Here is a 13670-nt window from a genome sequence, read left to right on the forward strand (position 1 = left end):
AACACCTGAATATTTGATAAATATTTATTAAATATTTTTCATTAAATATTAAATATTGTTCATTAAATTCCATATGGATTGTACTAAATTTGTCACTAATAATGTTCAGACAGTCCTGCAGTGAACCCCTAAGTGTTTTTTGAGGGTAAAAAAATGAAAATGTTGAAATTGATGACGTGAGATTTTTCAAGACTTCAACATGAAAGGACACCTACTTTATTTTCTCCAAAGAAAGTCTATCATTTCTTTCAAGCTTTAAGAGGTTTCCTTGTTATATTTAGATAAGATGTAAGGATAAAGACAATGCAACAGTACCAGAGAATAAAATTCCAATAGGGGAGACTAAATGATGCTGACTTAACCTAAATCTCTTGAACTTGTTTGTTTATTTGTTTTACCAGTTATGTTTTGAATAGGTCTGAAGACAGTTACAGGCTAAGTGCATGGGCATTACCATTTATTCTTTTCTTTTCTAATTGAAAATGGATATTTTTAAAACATTTGTTCTTTTTATCGTGTTTTCATTTTCTTAGTTTCTATATAACTTCAAGTGTTTTACCATTATGTTTTCCTCATTTCACATGTTGTGAAAGATGTAGTTTCTCAAAGCATTAAGCTGTGGAAACTTTTTCATCACACATAGTAACCTCTAAGGAATGCCGTTTTAAAATTAACGTGAATTTTAGCTGTTATTAAGATGTTCTGATTTAGTTTCATTACCATTGTCTTCTCGACAACACTCACAACAATTGATTTTACCTCCAAGACCTAGTAGTTTAAAGATATTTTTACTTTTTAAATTTTTTCTTTTCCCCAAATATTTGAAGCATATTATTACATGGTTGAGAAAATCAGCTCTCTTTTAAAACCCAGTTTTTCTGAAATAAATCAAAGATGTGTTTACTATTCTCATACTAAATATGAAAGCATTTAGAAAAGTTGGCAAGGAACCAGAACTTTCTTTTCTGCTTAGAAACTACAAATATAGAAATATGAGGGATGGCAGAGGAGAAGGCCATGTGAAGACAGAGGCAGAGGTTGGAGTGATGCAGCCACAAGCCAAGGTCACCTGGAGCTACCAGAAGCTGGAAGAGGCAAGCAAGGATTCTCCACTAGGACCTTCAGAGAGAAGATGGCCCTGCCAACAACATTGATTTAAGACTTCTGGCCTTCAGAACTTTGCTGATCATCTGAGTTGTGATCCTCAAACACAGTTCTCTGTCCCTCCTAACATCAAACAGTGGATTGCCTTGCTGCAGAGGGGAAATTGCACCTTTAAAGAGAAAATATCACAGGCTGCTTTCCACAATGCAGTTGCTGCGGTCATCTACAATAATAAATCCAAAGAGGAGCCAGTCACCATGACTCATCCAGGCACTTGACATTTTATTGCTGTCATGATTACAGAATTGAGAGGTAAGGATATTTTGAGTTACCTGGAGAAAAACATCTCTGTACAAATGACAATAGCAGTTGGAACTCGAATGCTGCCAAAGAACTTCAGCCGTGGCTCTCTAGTCTTCATGTCAATATCCTTTATTATTTTGATGATTATTTCTTCAGCATGGCTTATATTCTACTTCATTCAGAAGATCAGGTACACAAATGCCCGGGACAGGAACCAGAAGAATTCCAACTAATAAATGAAGAAGGGGACTTCCCTGGTGGTGCAGTGGTTAAGAATCCGCCTGCCAGTGCAGGGGGCACAGGTTCGTTCCCTGGTCCAGTAAGATCCCACATGCCATGGAACAGCTAAGCCTGTGTGCCACAACTAGTGAGCCTGTGCTCTAGAGCCCGCGAGCCACAACTACTGAGCCTGCACACCACAACTCCTGAAGCCTGTGCACTCTAGGGCCCGTGTGCTGCAACTACTGAGCCTGCATGCTGCAACTACTGAAGCCTGTGTGCCTAGAGCCCGTGTTCCGCCACAAGAGAATCCACTGCAATGAGAAGCCAGTGCACCGCAACAAAGAGTAGCCGCCCCTTGCTGCAGCTAGAGAAAGCCTGCGCGCAGCAGCAAAGACCCAACACAGCCAAATAAATAAATAAATAAATAAATAAATAAATAAATAAATAAATAAATAAAGACAGAAGGCAAAAAACAAAAAGAAATATGAGGGAGTAAGATAAAAAAAAATAGCTATTAGCAACCTAAATGTTAGTAGAATTAGGAGGGAATTAATATTTTGGAAAGTTTTAGAACTGCGTATATATTAAAGACTATAAGTGCTAATTTTAATACTTAGTGATTCGTAGTTCATGGGTAGTGGTACATATAAAGTATACATATCTTTTTCTGTCTATCTGCTTATACCTTTCCTGCTGTCATTTCCATTAAGAATACATATATCCTTTATTTATTAAATTTCCCTACAAATTTAGTTTTATGTGGAAAGCCATCAGATAGTGTGTTGGCTGTGGAATCAAAAGACAGGCTCAGTTTCAAGCCCTTGTTGTATGACTCTCTGCTGGTCTCTTCTCTTTGAGCCATAGTTCCTGTCTTCATATAAAATACCTACCTCTCCTAATTTGGCCTTTGATTCTCACCATCTGGTTATGAGATATATGTGAAAAAATGTAAACTGGGAAGCGAATACAAATGGAAGGATTTTATTTTTATGCAGAACGTGGTAATGTTTTCCATGAATGTCATTATAAAATTAGAGTAAGTTTTGTGGTGTTAAAAAATAATTGGCCTTTGACTAACAAAAATCATACAACACTGATTGCAAAAGTCAATTTAGATCATGATTATTTTAAAATAAAACTTTTTAATAATGTTAAAATATTAACAATTTTATATTACACTTGTCACACAAAAACATTAGAAATAAAAATAAAATAAGAAACCCTGAAAACATACCTGTTTCCTCTTGGGGTATATCCTGCTGTTACTGTAAATGTGGTATGTTAGTAAGGTTTTCCTACATTCCAGACTGACTTAACATTTTAAAATTTACCTTCAAGATTATTTATTTTACTATTTATTTGCTGTTTTTCATATTGCCTATTCCTTTAATTGTCTGTTCCTGATACTCATGCTACGGACATAGGAAGTCAAGGTCAGAAATGGTCGATCTTTGCCCTTCCAGTAAGGCTTACCAGCAAATACAAGAATCTTTAGCAAATTATTACCAACTAAAATTTTCCAATAGATGATTTTATTCCCAATGGAAAAAAGTAACAATGAATTTAAAGATGAGGGTTTTAATTCCATCTTTTCCATTAATTCATCATGTGACATCAGGCAAAGCATTTAATTTCTTTGCCCCCTGAAGTTGGGGAGCTTGAAGTTCAAGCCTATCTTCCCTGTCTTACAAGCTCTGTGATCTTGGACAAATTTTTGCTTTTCTGAGCAGTCTCCACCCCAGTTTTCTCATCTATAAAATGAGTGTAATAACAATTACATCCAGAGCTGACATAAGGATTAATGAGTTAAGTACTGAAATACAAATGAAAACAGATTGACCGTAATGCTGGGGGCTCTCTGGAAGAGGAGACAGCCTTCTCCCAAGAGGCCTCGCAAGACATTTTTGTTATCATAGCAGATGTGCCAAAATTGTTCTAGCCTCCAGCCTGACAGGTTCAGAACCGCATTTATCAGTACCTGTTTTTAGATTAGACTCATATAAACCAGGTTCGGGAATGCCAGTTTATAGCTTTAAATTGTCTCCATTGCTGGATCTTCCTCAGTCTTCCTGACTTCTAATTGTTAGTGTGTCCAGGACTCTCAGTCAAGCTTTTCCCTTTTCTCTCTGGACATGTTCCCAGCTGCAAATACCATCTACAACTTAACTCTCAAATTTATATCTGTAGCCCTGTCTTCTCCCTTGATGTCAACTTTTATGTGTCTAGATTCCTACTTGGCATCTCCACTTAGAAATCTGATTGACATCTCGTCTCAAAAGTGGCGAACTTTGCCAGCACCTCCCGCATCCGCATGTACCCCTTGCTTCCATCTTGACTGTCTCAGTTAATGACAACTCCATTCTTCCAGGTACTCAGTCACAAACACTCTAGAATGTCCCTTGCAGCTTCTCTTTTTCTCACACCTCCTGTCCAGTCCATGAGCACATCCTGCAGTTTCAACCTTTAAATATATCCAGACTCAAACCTCCTCTTACCACCCGACCTGCTGCTGTCATCTCCATCAGCACTACTTCTCCCCTGAAATTCCAGCAATGGCCTCTTCTTAGCTCCATTTTGCCCCCCTAACTTCAATTCTTACGTAGCAATTGGAATGATTCTGTTAAAATGTAAGTCAGATTATGTTACTTCACTACTCAAATCCTTCTGATAGTTTACTTGGAGGAAAATCCAGGTTCCCTTGGCATGGGCCACATAGCTCTATGTGATCTGCTTCCCCTGCTGGGACCTCCTCCCCTGTGCGCTCCCTCACCCCACCCGACTACTTGTTTACTCCACCCCAGCCTCACTGGCCTCCTCGCTCTTTCTTCAATGCACCAGGGCTCTCAGTTTCCTCCCACTGAGTGTTCCCCCATATGTTTGCATGCCTCACTCCCTGATCCATTGAAATCCCCTCCTCCTCCTCCTGGCGACAACCCCTATAAACATCTGGTATGGTCACCTTCCCAACTCCAATGGACCCCGTACCCAAAATCTGGTTCAGATGTTGAGACTGACGATGCCACACGTGCAGTAAGAGAATATGAACAGGTTTATCGCTCCTATAATGGGACTTTCTGGGGAGAGTAGGGCAGGGGCCCAAGCAGGTCAAAAACTGGCTTGAGAAAGCAGGGGAAAGAGACAGGTTCAGCGCTTATTGTGATAAGAGGCTAGCACTAAGGTGAGGGGCCTTGTGCATGCAGGATCGCTCATGCGCTTTGAATTTCCTGTTGCTGCCAAAGGAAGGAACCCTGGGCTTTCTCAAGAGCTTGCCCAGATATAGGGCAGAAGAGGAAAGGGGATTGGGGGTGGTTTGAAAGCTCTCAGCAGTCAAACATCAAGAATGGAGTCAGCTCTTTATTACAGTGTTTGTCTCTGAGTCCTCTTTCCCTGCTCTATTTTCCTCATAGAACTTATTTCCCCATTACATATTTTATAGATAATTTTTATTTGTTGTCACTTCATCTCCCCACCCTATTATATAAGTTCCAGGACAGCAGGGAGTTTATCATTTTTATCTCTAGTTACATCCTCAGTACTCAGAATGGTGCCTGCCATAGTAGTGCTCAGTAAAAATTTGTTGAATTATTTTAAAAAATAAAGTAACAAATGTAATGAGACCAGTTGCTGGGACACCTGTGTGTTCACGATCGGCACAATCTTTGCCTAGTCCAGACCTGAAAGGAAAGCTCAATTGTAATGAGAAAGTCAGAGTTCCTGGGGAGGACAGAGTCCAGTGAGAGACTTTGGAAAAATCAAAGTCAGCATCATTGCGTGAAGGGTGTCAGGCCATTGCTGCGTCCAGCTCACAGCAGAAATTATCCTGCACTTTTAATGGGCCTCTGAACTTCTCAGAACATTCATTAGTGACTTGTGGTAGTTGTGGCTCAGGTGACCTCTTTCTGGGTCTCCAGGGAAGATCATCCTCCCATTACATCTGCACAGCCTTTTTTTAGGTGAGTGAAAACAGTCATTTGGGTCAGAGGTGAGTCCTGCAGACTCCTGGAGCTGGTCTTTCTCTACAAGGCAACTGTGCAATGCCTCTGGTCTGAAGCATTGCTTTCCTCCCATTTTCAGTTCTCACCAGTGCTGCCAGGATAGAAAGCACCTGTGCAGAGTGAGTGGTCTGCAAATGGTAATCTCAATTACTTATTATTTCTAGAAAATGAATTGGAAATAAGCCCACTATGTGTTACATCTTTCTGCTGTAACATTTGCAATCACAGAGGTCTTTTCTAGCTGTTATTTATGACTCCAAATGGTTTGTTGAACTGATGACTGTCATCTCTGAAACCGTGGCCTGCCAGTAACCAGACTGGAAAGGCAGCTACACCAAGACTCGGGCAGCTGAGCCCACGCTATCTTAGCCTTGGGGGCCTCTCCTTTTAAATCCTCTTATGTCCTTTCTCACAAGAGTCCCCTGCCCTCTCCCCTCCACCATGCCTTTCCTGCTTCAGTGTAAGAAACTGCTGTTTTGTGCCCATTTTCTTGTTAACAGGATTCTCTCATATCCTGTTTGCATTTAAGGTTTCTTTGTCCCTGTTCTGTGATACCCACTGGGCTTGCTGCCTATATTTTTCCAGTGTGTAGTAGAAGAGTGTCCGTGAAAGAAGCAAACTGTTGGAATGTATAGTTATTCTTCTTATTACAGGGATGTGTGGGTGTGGTACATGCGCGTATGTGATTATCAGTGGGTTTTAGGGAAAAGAGGTCTTCTGTTAAATAGAATCATGATGGAAGAATCATAATCCCTAACACATGTTGTTAATATGTTTTCGATGATCCTTTAGGAATTAGACCGTACTTTTGTGCATTAAGCCGCTAGTTATCCAGGGCTGAAGGCAGAAATGATTTGTCCCTTTGTTTCCACTTTGAGTTTATGTTTCTCTTCTGTCTCTCCATCTATCAACCGTCTTTGTTTCCTGAGAAATCAGGGTTGATACACAAAATTACCTGTATTGAAACAGAGCCTCCAGAGTTTCACTTTTCACAGGCATACAAAGAGGCTCTTCAGCCTGGGTGTGTTGTAGATTCACTGTGTAGGATTAAGCCCATGGTCTGGAAGAAAGAGGTTTTGTTTCTAAGAGGTGTTGTTAGAGACCTGCGTATTTTGGCAAGTGAATAAATCTGTGACTGGGTAGGACGTAACTGTAGTTCAACCACTGCCTCAAATATAGCAGCTCAACAGACACTCCTGGAAAACAGCTCTCAAAGGATGTTTTGAAGAAACAAGAGCCTTGGTACAAATTAACGTGACTCCTTCGCTGCTATCCGCATATCATTGTGATGTGTGGTACTGAAAGCCAGAGGGACTGTCTACTGAAATCCATAACCCTGGGGTCTCTACATTAAAAGCTCTGACCCATTCAGCAAATTCTTAAATTTCAAATGGGATTTTAAAGGGCTGACAATAAAATGAGTCCTTTCTGTGTAAAGTAAAATGGCTTACTCTGTGTGTGTGCCAGTGTATAAACATTTAAGCACTTACTGCTGAATTAGAAACCCAGGTTTCAATTGCTTCCTATTACTGAAATCATGGAGAAAGGCTTGGAAAAATAGAGCAGGGGCTGTTAAGGGTTTTTGAGCTGGTTTTCTCCCTCCGCCCCTTCTTTCCTTCTTTCCTTCTTTCCTCTCATCCCTCGTTCCTTCCCTCCCTCTCTGCCCACAGAACACTTACACTTTGATGAGTTCAAATTCTATCTCTGTTTATTTGGTGTATGACTTTGGACCTGAACTTCATTATCCCCATGTGCAAAATGGGGATAATGCTTCTTATTTCATGGGGTTGTCATGGTGATTAAAATGAGATAATATAATAATCTGGTCATGGAGGCACAGACATATTTCACTCCCTTGCTTCTGATACAGCTGCAGACGTGTCTTTTGTTCCCGTCCCACTCTCTCTGGATTTCTGCTTTTCCCCCTTTCTTGGACTCTCTTTGCCTTGATTTCTGTTTGTAAGTCTTTTTATTTGCATGTATCTCTTTCCATGTGTCTCAATACTGATGTCTCTGTGAGCAGCTATGTGTCTCTATGTGTGTGCCTCTCTGTCTTCCGATATATGTGTCTAGTTTATATCATTTTTTTTTGGCTGTGTGTGTGTGTGTATGTGTGTGTTTGTGTGTGTGTGAGAGAGTGACAGAATATCCCTCTGTGTGCATGCTTCTTTGTCACTGTCTTTCACTCTGTGTGTGTTGTGGATCTCTGTGCTGTGTGAATGTGTCTCACTTTGCATCTCTGTGTGTGTGTGTGTGTGTGCGTCCAGCTCTCTGAGTGTCTCTGTGTTTCTCTCACATGTGGTGGGTCTCTCTCTGCCTCTGCATATGTCACTCTGTTTCTATGTTTCTCTATTTCACTCTGTCCCTTTCTCTGTTTTGATCATATTCTCTCCCTCTCTCACTCTCTCTGTCTTTCACTTTCACTCTCTGCCTTTCCTGCTTTCTATCTGTCTTTTTGTCTCTCATGCACTCTCTCAGACTCTCTCCATCTCTGTCTCTCTGTCTCTTAGTCTCTGCCACTCTGTGTCTTTCTCTTGTGTATGTACATATGAAGGTGCTATGTGTTCATTAGTTCATTTAATTGTACTTGTATTTATGCATGCTCTTCTCATTCTGTCCCCAACACAGCTTAGATATCCAGTGACAGTTAGGTGGTAACTTCATAACTCAGGAAGAAGTGAAAGGAATAGGAATTTGTTCTAAAGAAGCCTTCAGGGACTTTCCTGGTGGCGCAGTGGTTAAGAATCCGCCTGCCAATGCAGGGGACATGGGTTCGAGCCCTGGTCCGGGAAGATCCCACATGCCGTGGAGTAACTAAGCCCATGCACCACAACTACTGAGCCCACGCACCACAACTATTGAAGCCTGTATGCCTAGAGCCCATGCTCCGCAACAAGAGGAGACACTGCAGTGAGAAACCCACACACTGCAACAAAGGATAGCCCCCGGTTGCCACAACTAGAGAAAGCCCTCATGCAGTAACGAAGACCCAACACAGCCAAAAATAAATAAATAAATAAATTTATAAAAAAATAAAAAATAAAATTAAAGAAGCCTTCAGGAGACTTCTGGACAGAGAGGAGATTCTTTAAATTATAGATGGGCATTAGGAAGATTTGGTTGTATTTTAGATGATTTACCACTAATTTTACAAATCACCTTCAAAATGGACGCATTACCAAAATGGACGCAAGACCAAATATAATTAGCAACCTCAGACCCTCCTCTCAATTTCCATATACTCCAGGGCGACGTTTGAAGGCTCCCTTTGCCAATCTTGATGATTTTTTCTTCCACACGTTTGTCTTTCTGCTGACCCTCCTTTTCCATTTCCCTGACCATAATCTGGGTTCCTCCTCTAATCATCTTTTATCTGGACCACTTTAGCTGCTATCTCTGACTCCTGCCAACCTCCTAGTGCATCGTGCCAGTTGATGCTGGGTTAATGTTGCTATTACTTCAGGCTCTGCTTGATCCCTTCCCTTGGCTTCCAGTCATCTTCCAGGGTTACCAAGAGAGCTTCACAACATCACTACCTGGGTAGGATTTTTTTAAAGGCTCATCTGAACAATGTTTTGCCCACCTACCAATATGCTCAATGTGTATAAGAAACTCTACACCTGCTTTACAAATAAAACCAACTCCCAGTTATTTCCAATGAGATAAAGCGTTTCTTAAGAAGAAGACATAGAATGAACTTAAATGGGAATCTGGATGAGGAAGCTTCACCAATTTGTAGCACCAGTGTGTTGTCCAGTTTACCTGGTGATGCTTAACGTGTGTAAATATTAAGTTGATTTTTTTTTACTTTTTTTTTTTTATAATTTAGGGCAGAGGTCAGCAAGCTTTTTCTGTAAAACACCAGATTAGTAAATATTTTAAGTTTTGTGGATCATGCTATCTCTGTCACAACTACTTAATTCTACCTCTGTATTGCAAAAGCAGGGTAGACAATCCATATAAATGCGTGTGACTGTGTCCTAATAAAACTTTATTTACAAAAACAAGAAGTAGGCTGGATTTAGCCCCTGCTAAACCCTTGATAACATGTTGATAACATTTATGATAACACCTTATTGTGTATTATATATCTTTTAGGTAAAGTTTCCATTCCTGGGCAAACTAGTTTTTTTAAAACTTCTGTTTATCTCTCTCTCTCTCTCCATTATGTATATACATGTGATTGTGTGTGTGCCAAAAATAACTATATATCTATATATTTTGATCTTGCTACAGAGCTTCATGTAATTTTTATATCATTATTATAGAAAAAGGAATCATATTATTTTCATATATATATGTATATATATATTTCCTTGCTCATGAATTTAATCAGGTAAACAAAAATCTGAATAATGTCACTGAAACTAGATTGTATCTCAATAAACTGAAAATAGCTAATTTATATCCCTTATATCAATTGTCATTTGTATTTTACTGTTTTCGGAGTGCATGCATATCAACAACAGAAGAAATATGCATTCTCTTTTTTCTCACAACACTAAATAATGAATCTGTTGATCTTTCTTCATACTCCTCAAAGCATGATCTTCTGGGCTTTCTTTTAAATGAAAGGAAAATAGAATAAATATTTAAATACTTTAAATAAATACATATCTTGAGAGTTAAATACATGACTTTGATATTTCTAGACAAAAGCCTTATCCTAGTTTTGATGATTTTATTTTCTATATCAGTTGAATGACTTTGGATGAATATTATTATTTAGTAAGCTTGAATAGCTATATAGCCGACACAGGTTAAAGTCTATGGAAATTGGTTTGTAAACCACCTTCTTATTGGTTTTCCAGAGTGTGCCAATTCATTTTATAAATAATACTTGCTAAAACTCATCTCTAACCTGAAAAGCATCCAAGAATCATGCCATTTAAAAGATTGTTCTCTGGACTTCCCTGGTGGTGCAGTGGTTAAGAATCTGCCTGACCATGCAGGGGACACGGGTTTGATCCCTGGTCCGGGAAGATCCCACATGCTGCGGAGCAACTAAGCCCGTGCGCCACAACTACTGAGCCTGTGCTCTAGAGCCGGCGAGCCACAACTACTGAGCCCATGTGCTGCAACTACTGAAGCCCATGCGCCTAGAGCCCGTGCTCAGCAACAAGAGAAGCCACCGCAATGAGAAATGAGAAGCTGCAACAAAGAGTAGCCCCCACTTGCCACAACGAGAGAAAGCCCGTGCGCAGCACTGAAGACCCAACGCAGCCAAAAAAAATTAATTAATTAATTAATTAAAAAAATAAATAAATAAAAATAAAAGATTGTTCTCTGTTAAAGCAGAATAAATCCTAAGATTTATAACACTACTGTTTTATATATGAAAATGGTAGTGAAAAATCCAAGAGCTAGTTCCGTGCCAGGTGGGCAATACTGGACATGCCCATGGGAGGTGGAACCAGGACAGAATTGCTCCTGGTAGTATTTAGTGGTAGAAAAGAATCATCTGTCTTGGAAGTAGCTACTTTGATTGAGTGAGGTTTTTTGCTTGTTTGTTTTGTTTGTTTGTTTTTTTGTTTTTTTCTATCAGTGGAATATTTACCTTAAACCCTTAAGGGTTTAAGGGCCTAAGGAAATCAGCAAGTCAGATTCTGATGTATCCACAACCTCGGCTCTTATTTTATTTTTTTAATTTAATTTTTATTTTATTAAATTAGTACTTTTACAATTCTGAAAAATCAAGTAGTACTCTCAAGAAAACAATACCCCCTCCTATCAATACTTGACCTCTAGAGGTAAACATATTTAATTATTTTAAGATATTTTGGTTTTTATTTACTTCCATATTTCTTAATAAAACATGTATGTTACTATTTCTTGATTTTTCAGTCTTAACTATCATCTACCTGGCTTCCTACTCACATATTCACACACATATGTTTCTTCTCCCTCTATGGCACTGGTCTAATTATGATCATTTTAAAATACTTTGATAATAAGTTTTTTCATTATAAAAATTATATATATTTTATTCATAGCTGACACATAATGTATTTAAAATATAATAACAATTTTTAACTTTTGATTACTGAAAATAATTGACTTTTTAAATTTTGCTTTCTAAATGCCTGTTACTAATTCATATCTCCATCATAGCCTAAACTTCTGAATATGATTTGACAACACTTCAAGTATTTTTAATCAATTTTATTTATTTTCTTCTTGAAGATATTCCCCCTGATTGTCATCAGAAAATCAGTCATTGTCCTACCAAATGTTGTTTGAATATTCTGATTTCTACCTCTGTAGATTAGTTTGGCTCTGAGATCTCACCATTTAGTATTCAGGCTTGCATTGAACTTACTGTTTTCAGATTCCTGCACCTGAAATGGTATCTGGTTGGGCTTCTCCAGAGTGTCTCCAGTGTTTGACCAGTGTGCAGAGGTCAGACTCCCAGATGTATTATCTGAATCAGGGTGTCTAGGGGTGCAGATGCTTCTTAAACAAATTTCCAACCAAGTCTTCTGACTTCCTCATTTTTTTGTTGTTTCCTTGACACTCTTAGGAGCATGTGTTGCGTTCCCAACTGTGGGCTTAGATTTCAGAATTAACTACTCTGCTTAGTCACATGCCTTTTATCTATTCACCTTTCAGTTTGTGAAATTACCTTTCTTTCACATTCTCTTTGTTCTTGAGAGTTAATAGATTAAAATCTCCTTTAAGACGGAGAAGGAACTAAGGTAAAGAATGTGTTCATTGGATCATTTTTTAATTGTGTCAGGGACATTGATTTCTCTATTATTGTTGTCTATTTATTGTTATTTCTTGTTATTTTGTATTACTTTTGTAAGGTTGGAGGTACTTCAGAAGGAATCATGGACATACCATGACTAAGCTGATATTATATTCTTACTCTAATTTTTTAATTGAGGTATAACTGACATAAAACATATAGTTTCAGGTATACAATGTAATGATTCAATATATTGTATATATTGCAAATTGATCACCAATATAAGTCTAATTAACATTCAACACCATACATAGTTGCAAATTTTCTTTTTCTTGTGATGAGAACTTCAAGATTTACAGTTGACCCTTGAATAGCATGGGTTTGAGCTGTGCATGTCCACTTATATGCAGATTTTTTTCAGTAGTAAATATCACAGTACTAAATGATCTGCAGTTGGTTGAATCTGTGGATGTGGAACCGGTGATACTGAGAACCAACTAGAAATTACATTTGGACTTTCTACTGCATGGAGGGTCCTTGTCCCTAATCCCTGGTTGTTCAAGGGTCAACTCTACTCTCTTAGCAACTTTCAGATATGCAATTCAGTATTGTTAATTATAGTCACCATGCTGTACAGTATATCCCCAAGACTTATTTATTTAATAACTGGAAATTTGTAGCTTTTGACCCCCTTCACCCATTTTTGCCCGCTCCTCACCCTGCCCCTGGCAACCACCAATCTGTTCTCTGCTCAGCGTTTTGGGTTTTTGTTTTTGCTGTTGTTTGTATTTTTTTAGATGACGCATATATGTGAGATCATACAGAATTTGTCTTTATTTGTCTGACTTATTTCACTTAGCATAATGCCCTCAGGGTCCATCCATGTTGTCACAAATGGTAAGATTTCATTCTTCTTTATGACTGAATAACATTCTGTTGTGTATATATACCACATTTTCTTCATTCATCTATTGATGGGCATTTAGGTTGCTTCCATGTCTTGGCTATTGTAAATAATGCTGCAATGAACATGGGGTGCAGTATCTTTTTGAATTAGAGTTTTTGTTTTCTGCAGATAAATACCCAGGAGTGGAATTGTTGGATTGTATGGTAGTTCTACTTTTAATTTTTTGAGGAACCTCCATTCTGGTAAGGAAGAAAGCATATTTCAGGAAAAATAAGACTTCAGCATCTCAAATTTAGGAAGCGATTTTGCCAGATATAGGGAAATAAAGCTGTATTACTCTGGGCCAGTGTTAGTTTCATTAGCTATTGGACTTAGTTCTGCCGTGGACTTACATGATATTTTTTTTACTCCTTTGCATTATTGCACACATGCAACTTACTTCTGGATGGTT

At 38.6% G+C, this 13670-nt stretch overlaps 1 protein-coding gene across 1 annotated transcript in view; it reads left to right on the forward strand.

Annotated features, from left to right (window-relative positions):
• Positions 1–13670, forward strand: part of SLC27A6 (solute carrier family 27 member 6) — a 57143-nt gene that overhangs the window by 25497 nt on the left and 17976 nt on the right. The window lies entirely within an intron of this gene.

The sequence above is a fragment of the Balaenoptera ricei genome, chromosome 3 (assembly GCF_028023285.1).
Source record: "Balaenoptera ricei isolate mBalRic1 chromosome 3, mBalRic1.hap2, whole genome shotgun sequence".
In the NCBI taxonomy this organism is placed as follows: domain Eukaryota; kingdom Metazoa; phylum Chordata; class Mammalia; order Artiodactyla; family Balaenopteridae; genus Balaenoptera; species Balaenoptera ricei.